The sequence below is a fragment of the Bidens hawaiensis genome, unplaced genomic scaffold (assembly GCF_021521415.1).
Source record: "Bidens hawaiensis isolate Kalapana, Puna unplaced genomic scaffold, B.hawaiensis_p1.1 tig00005722_1, whole genome shotgun sequence".
NCBI classification, from domain to species: Eukaryota; Viridiplantae; Streptophyta; class Magnoliopsida; order Asterales; family Asteraceae; genus Bidens; species Bidens hawaiensis.
Window position 1 is genome coordinate 45,252 of NW_027491375.1, and position 7,484 is coordinate 52,735.

Consider the following 7,484-nt stretch of genomic DNA (forward strand, 5'->3'; position numbering starts at 1 on the left):
GTCTAGCTCAGTGGTGAAACATGGACGAAAAAACACACGGGGATTCATTTAATACATATAAAAATATCGTAAACGGGAGATGGTGCAAATTTTTTGACGATGACGGATAAATTTACATTATTTTATACAAATTTTAGATGAAAAAGGTAAATTTACACTACTGATGAAAAAAACAGGTGTCCAGGGCTACCATAAAGCTTCGTCCATGGTCTAGTTGGGTCGTGTCACAATATGAACTAGACAGATGAAATGTAAAATACTTGGTAGAAACCTACATTCTTGTTATTTGTTGTCGCTAGGAACTTTGTTTTTTGCTTGATTGACTTATGAACTTTTAGAACTAGAAAATTGAATGCACGGTACACTTAAATGTAATTATTAAAAAAGAACAACTTAAATACAGGAACGGTTAAGTGATTTGATTTATACCATTAAAAACATTACAATGATGTGATAGGTAAAGGGCAACAAGCCGCAAACCCAATCCTACTAATTATTACTGAAACATGAAATATTTATAAGAAGTAAGATGTAAATGGAGTAATATTTGAAGGACTAATATTGTAGTGACTATTCGATTAATTAATTAACATAATAATAATAAGTTGTAAATCACAATAACCCAGCAGCAGCTCTGACATGAATATAGAATAGAAAGAAAGAAAGAAAGAAAGAAAATTAGGGTTAGGGTTTTACGTGATGGAGGTTGTTGAAGAACCCAGCTCAACCCACTTCCAAGAATCAACAACAACCAATCAAAAGGCATTGAGCGGTGGCGTTGAGAAGGAGGGTGAGGAGAGATGAGCTTGCTAATGATAATGAGAGTGATGGTGGTGACGTTCGGGAGGAGGATGTTAATGGAGATGGTGAAAATTCAGTGGGTCGGAAAAAACAAGTGAATATGGATGATGAAAGAGATATTAATATTCACTTGGAAGATAATAATAATAATAATAATAATAATAATAATGTTGAAGGAGTTACGGTTGTTAAGGAGGAAGAAATAGTTGCAGATAAAGACACTGATGTTCTGCTGGATAATGTTGAAGCGGAAGTTGTTACGGAAGAAGAAGAAATGGTAGTTACAGAAGAACAAGTTGTGCTTAAGGAACAAGGAATGCTGGCAGGTAAAGAGACGACGGTAGACGGGGACGTTGTGAAGAAAGAACAAGAACAAGTGGTTGTATATAAAGAGGAAGGCTTTGATGCCAAGAAAGAAGAGGCAGTTGGTGATGGTGTGTTAGAAAATCATGATGAGACAGTCACCGTTTTCGAAGATGAAGTGAAATCTTTAGATGCTCAAAAACAGACTGACAGTTTCTTGGATACAGAAACAGAGATAGATACCGAGAATACAGAAGAAATGGAGAATGAGGAAGAAGCAAAGGCTGAGACGGAATCGTCTACCAAAGGAAAACGGAAAAGAGGAAAAGCTACCCCCAAGTCTCCTGCTACACAAAGGAAGATAATTGAGGATGATGTTTGTTTCATTTGCTATGATGGTGGAGACCTTGTGCTGTGCGATAGGAGGTGAGTGGTGATTCATTAGGGTTTCTTTACAGGGTTTGAATTAACTGGATTTGTTCTGCAGGAACTGCCCTAAAGCTTATCATGCTGCTTGTGTTAACCGGGATGAAGCTTTCTTCCAATCTAAGGGTAGTTGGACTTGTGGTGAGTTGGTTTTCTGTTTTTTATACCTTATTATAGTCAACAGTCAGTTTATAACGAATGTCTTATTGGTTCATATATCACCTGTGTTTATAATCATCCCAGTTATCTAAGTTTTGGAGGATGATATGAAATTAAAGAAAACAAAGTTTGGGCCTTTTTGTTTTCGAAACATATTATCTTTTAGAGTCATCCATCATATTCATATGCTGTTCGTGCTTTTTAACCATATACATTGACTAGCATTCTGATAATATTTACCATGGATTTCAGGTTGGCACTTGTGCAGTCACTGTGAGAAAAAGGCAGAGTACATGTGCTATACTTGCACACATTCTTTGTGTAAAGCATGCGCTAGAACCTCTGATATGTTATGTGTAAGAGAGAAAGAGAAGAGAGGCTTATGTAGCGCTTGCATAAAAGTTGTGATGTCAATTGAAAAAGGCGAAAATCAGGTAATTTAGGTGCTACAACACAGCTATGAAAAAAAAAACAAGTAGCTTAAGATTGCTTGCTTTATTGTTTTTCTGCTTTATAGGGAGATTTGAACTTCGATGACAAGAATAGCTGGGAGCATCTTTTCAATGATTATTGGATAGAAACAAAAGAAAAGCATACTTTGACTTCAACCGAATTTGAGCAAGCCAAGAGCTTTTGTAAAGACGACAATGCTTCAGGTTCTGACAATCCTCCTGAAAACTTAAAAACAAGAAAAAGCAAAAGAAACACAAGTCAAATAAGGAAGATGGGGACTCTGTGGGACCGGAGCCTGAAAACGCTGAGTGGGTATCAAAAGATCTTTTAGAATTCGTGACCCACATGAGAAACGGTGACACCTCTGCTATCTCTCAATCCGAAGTGCAAGACATGTTGTTTGAATACATTAAAAGAAACAAACTTCGTGATCCGAACCATAAGAGTCAGATAATTTGTGACGCGAGGCTTGAAAACCTTTTTGGTAAACCACGAGTGGCGCATATTGAAATGTTTAAGCTTTTAGAATCTCATTTTCTTGTGAAAGAAGATTCTCAGATAGACGAAGTTCAAGGGACTGTTGTTGATACTGATATTAGCCCGGTTGATGGTAAAGACAAGACACGTAAAGGGCGAAAGAAAAGTGATAGACGGGGTCCACAATCCAACCGGGAAGATTATGCTGCTATTGATATTCACAACATAAATTTGATTTACTTACGACGCAAGTTAGTGGAGGATTTGCTCGATGATATGGAAAAATTTCATGATATAATTGTTGGTACTTTTGTTAGAATAAGATTTTCTGGAGCTCATCAGAAGCAGGACATATATAGACTGGTGCAACTTACAGGTATCTTGTCATTTAACTTTAACCAAACAGACGATCGAACACGAACAATTAAATGAAAGTAGTTTTCTTGTTTGTGTTCGTGTCTGTTCATTTAGAAGTTGGACGTGTTCGTATATGTTCATTCATTGAGTGTATAACGAACGGTTCACGAATGTAAACGGACGAACATGCCTGAACATAAATAAATAAACACAACTAGCAAAAACCAATTAAAAGTTAATGTGAATGTGTTGGGCCTAAAAATATATTAAAAGTAGACTAATTTTTTATGGATCTAAAAAAATTTAATGAATATAAAAGAATGTAAACGAAATAACTTAAACAAATTCAAATGAACGAACATTTACAAGCATAAATAAACGAATGAGACATGTATTCGTGTTGGTTTGTTCAACTAAATGGACATAAACAGTTGGTCATGTTTGTTTGTTTATCAATTAGACAGACATAAACAAACTTTCCGCTGATCATAAAACGGTTCATTGAACGTCAGGTTCGTTTGCAAGCCTAGTTATAATGATGTTAAGGAGATTGTTGGTGTAATATTTTTGATTGACTTTTGTGTTAGGTACTAGTGAAGCATCATGGTATACACTTAGCAAAAGGACAACATGTACAATGCTTGAAATCTTAAATCTTGACAAAAAGGAGACCATATCCATTGATAGCATTTCAAATCAGGATTTTATGGAGGTGATTGGATCTAATTTGTTAGGAGTCCTCTTTTTGATTAAATAATAAATTTATTTTTGTGTGTGTTTGCTATTGTAGGATGAATGCAAACGTCTGCGACAAAGTATAAAGTGTGGGCTTATAAATAGACTGACTGTGGTATGTTTACACCATTATAATTCCATGCTGATTAATATATTCAAAAACCATTTCTGTTTATTGTTGTTTTGTAGGGTGATGTTCTGGACAAAGCCATGGAACTTCAGCCGGTTCGGGTCAATGATGTAAGTTCTGTACAGTTGACTTTTTTTGTTCATGAACCCCGATCTTTTTACATAGACCATGAACATGTCAAATTAAATAATAGTGGTTCATAATGGGGTAATTCTGCTATGATTTAAAAAAGTTTGTTGATTTTGTAGTGGTTTGAAACAGAGATTGTGCGGCTTAATCATCTTCGTGATCGAGCAAGTGATTTAGGGCGTAAGAAGGAATATCCTTTATTTTTATTTTTTTTAATTTAACTTTACTGATATACTTTCTGGTTACTTTTTGCCTTATATTCATTTTGATCACACACAAATACATGTTTTTTTTATCACAGTATACTAAAACATAAAATTCTTACTTTTTATGTGCAACTTGAATTTAGTTTTGAAAGAGGCAGAAATGGCATTTCACTTTTGTAAAGCATTAGTGATCCTTAACTTGCATTACGCTTAGAGAATGTGTAGAGAAGTTGAATGTGTTAAAGACACCTGAAGAGCCGGGCCCGCAGGCTAGAAGAGGTCCCATTAATACATGAGGATCCTACTATGGATCCAGAATATGGGTCCGAAGATGACACTGACCCCGATGATAAGAAACAAGTGTTGGACTTTTGAATTTGTCCTTTATTGTCTAGAAGTGAATTTAGGGCGGGTTGACCAATGACCCAAACACTTTTTGGTCAGTTTTTTTACGACTCCGTAGAAGTAACCAACTCATTTATTTGACCCGTTTATGCAGAATCATACAAGAGACCAGACAGTTTCAGATTCAACAGAAGAGGAGATTACACTTCCAAAGAAACTTGGAACGGGACTCCTCGTGGTTCTTCAGGAAAAAGTCATGAATTTACAGAATCTTGGAGCGGGACCCCTCGTGGTGGTTCTTCTGGGAAAAACCATGAATTCACAGAGTCTTGGAGTGGGACCCCTAGAAGTTCTTCAGCCAAGAATCTTGAATTTGCAGAATCTTGGAGCGGGACCCCACAGAGTTCTAAAAGCAAAAGTTATGAATTCTCCAAAAATTTGTCAAATAAAAGTTTCTCCGTGAAAGCAGAAGATGCAACTACTAGTTTCAAGGCGCATAAGGAAAATTTGCAAGACCCGTTTGTGCAGCAACCAATCATATTAGAGAAGCCAAGTGTAGAATCGGCTTCTAAAATAAATGAAAGCGAGAAAATGTGGCATTATAAGGATCCATCTGAAAAAATTCAAGGCCCGTTTTCGATGGTCCAGTTGCGAAAGTGGAGCAAAAATGGTTATTTTCCTGTTGGGTTGAAAATATGGCGAAAAACTGACAAGGAAAGTGACGAGATTTTATTAACTGACGCGTTAGAAGGGAAGTTTAAAATTGCTGACCCGAGAGCAGCAAGTCAGGATGGTCAAAATTTGACCCGTAATCTTCTGTCTCCCACACTAAACAAAGTCAATGTTGGTTGGAATGCAGGGCAAACGGGCGTGGCCCCACTAACGGGCCCTAATCCACCTTTGGTTGCATGTGGAAACAATGATGCTAATTTAGCTGGGTCGATTGGTGTTTCTCCATTTCAACCTCATGATCCTTCCACCAATACTGTCTCGGGTCCAGTTGCGGCTGTGTGCACCACAAAATGTTGACCAGGGTGTTCAGAATCCGGTCCAATCTTATCAATTAGGTCAGCTGGTAGCACCACCCGACAGTAACATGCAGGCTCAAATGGTTCAGTCTGTAAGCGGTCAAAATCCTCAGGGTTGGCCCCAGAATATGCCGTCTATGAATATGGCTGGACTACAACCGATGGTCTATAACCAGTGGCCCGGTGTTCCAACAATGGTTCAGAACCCAGTTGGTAACTTTATGCCCGTACCCCAAGACCAGTGGGCCCAACAGTACCCATTTCCCGTCAATCAACCCACTATGCAACAGCCACAGCAACAGTTACAGCCAAATCTTAATTGGGGTGCAATGGCTGCAAATCCAAACATGGGCTGGGTTGGCCCGAATACTGGAAACCAGATGAATTGGGCCCCCATGGTTCAAGGCCCGCAAGTAACGGGAGCGGTTGATCCTAACTGGGCTATGCAAGCAGGTTGGGTTGGACCACCCGTGCCTAATCAAAGCTGGGTTGCTACTTCAACTCAAGTACCGGTGGTTGCTGGAAATGGTTGGGTGGGACCCATGCCACCTGGCACCAATCAAGTGGCTCCTGGTGCTGGTTGGGTTGCACCAAATGTGAACCAAGCACCCACTGATATGAACACTGGGTGGGTCGGTGGACCTGCGAACCAAGGTGCACCGGTGCCAAACCAGGGTTGGGTCCCACCTGCTGGGAACCAAGGACCGCCGCCGCCACCACCTGGAACCGCCAGCCCAAACTGGGGTTCCCGGAACCGTGGTAATCACGCAGGACCGAGGAGGAACAGAGGAGGTTTTGGTTCTGATGGTAACAGGAGGAGTTTTAATAATAATAATAATAATAATAATAATAATAATAATAATAATCAGCAAGAATCGTTCCATAGAGATGGTGGGCCCATGGATAACGATGACGGGTTGGTTCAAGGAGATGGTTCTAGAACTTGTGACCAGTAGGATCTGCCCGTTTTGTGATGATGAAGAGTTTTGTTTAGGGCAGTTAAGAGTGGCTGTACAGCAATTTTTGAATTAGACTTGCTTTTGGTGTTGATGTTATAGAACTCTTTTTTTCAGCTTTTGGACATAAAATTAAAGCGGGCTTTTACTTTTAGTTGGTTTATTTATGTTTTCAGCTTTTAATTACTTTTGATTGTTAGACAAGTGTGCTTATTATTTTTATACTAGGTATTTTGTTTTCATATAAAATTAAAGACAGATTTTGAAGTCCTAGATAATTGTTTAGGGTGCGCATGACTAACCAGTAAACTGAAGCGTTCAAGCATACTAATCAACATTTAATCTGTGATAATATAGTTGAATGAACTTGTTATTTGCAGCATTTTCTGTCGGAGGTTATTTTACACATGGAATTGTTTTTTCCAACCCACAGAAACTTACTACAAACAAATTACGAATTGATTTTAAACTTAAAAAACAACTTGGTCTGTTATACATGAATATGGTTAACCATAAAAAGTAAGTATTTGTTGCTTTTCTACAAAATTCATAATTTACATTTCACATGGCATGTCACATGGCGTTGGAAAAATAAGTTTCAATTCTCATTGTTTTTAATAACTCGTGCATGTGCTGATATTTAGAATCCTCACCAAAACTAATGAATCTAAAGTGAATGTTCTTCCTTCATTAATGAACTTGGTAAGTTTTAATTGTTATTGGTGCTTTCTGAAGTTGAATAACTCCATAACGACCAAACTTCAAATAAGCAACTGTTACTTGTAGTATTAGAAACAGTTTATAAATTAGTGAGAAGATAAATGGGTGATCACTATTAAAATAAGTGCGACGAGAGTTGTGATCACTATCAAACCCAGGGAGACAACAAAAGTGGGCTGCTACCTTATTACTGAGACATTATAAGATAAGTTCATTAAAATGTATGCCATTATATAGTTAGTTAAAATTAAGTCCAAGG

The 7,484-nt window shown here is 37.9% G+C and overlaps 1 pseudogene across 1 annotated transcript; it reads left to right on the plus strand.

The window, feature by feature from the left end:
* Nucleotides 1-901: 901 nt before the first annotated feature.
* LOC143630553 (zinc finger CCCH domain-containing protein 19-like) lies at nucleotides 902-6,505 on the plus strand (annotated as a pseudogene). Its single transcript, XR_013153192.1, has 10 exons — nucleotides 902-1,530; nucleotides 1,592-1,671; nucleotides 1,942-2,123; nucleotides 2,207-2,995; nucleotides 3,564-3,688; nucleotides 3,767-3,826; nucleotides 3,901-3,951; nucleotides 4,090-4,160; nucleotides 4,385-4,555; nucleotides 4,676-6,505. The product of XR_013153192.1 is annotated as a zinc finger CCCH domain-containing protein 19-like (transcript).
* Nucleotides 6,506-7,484: the final 979 nt, after the last annotated feature.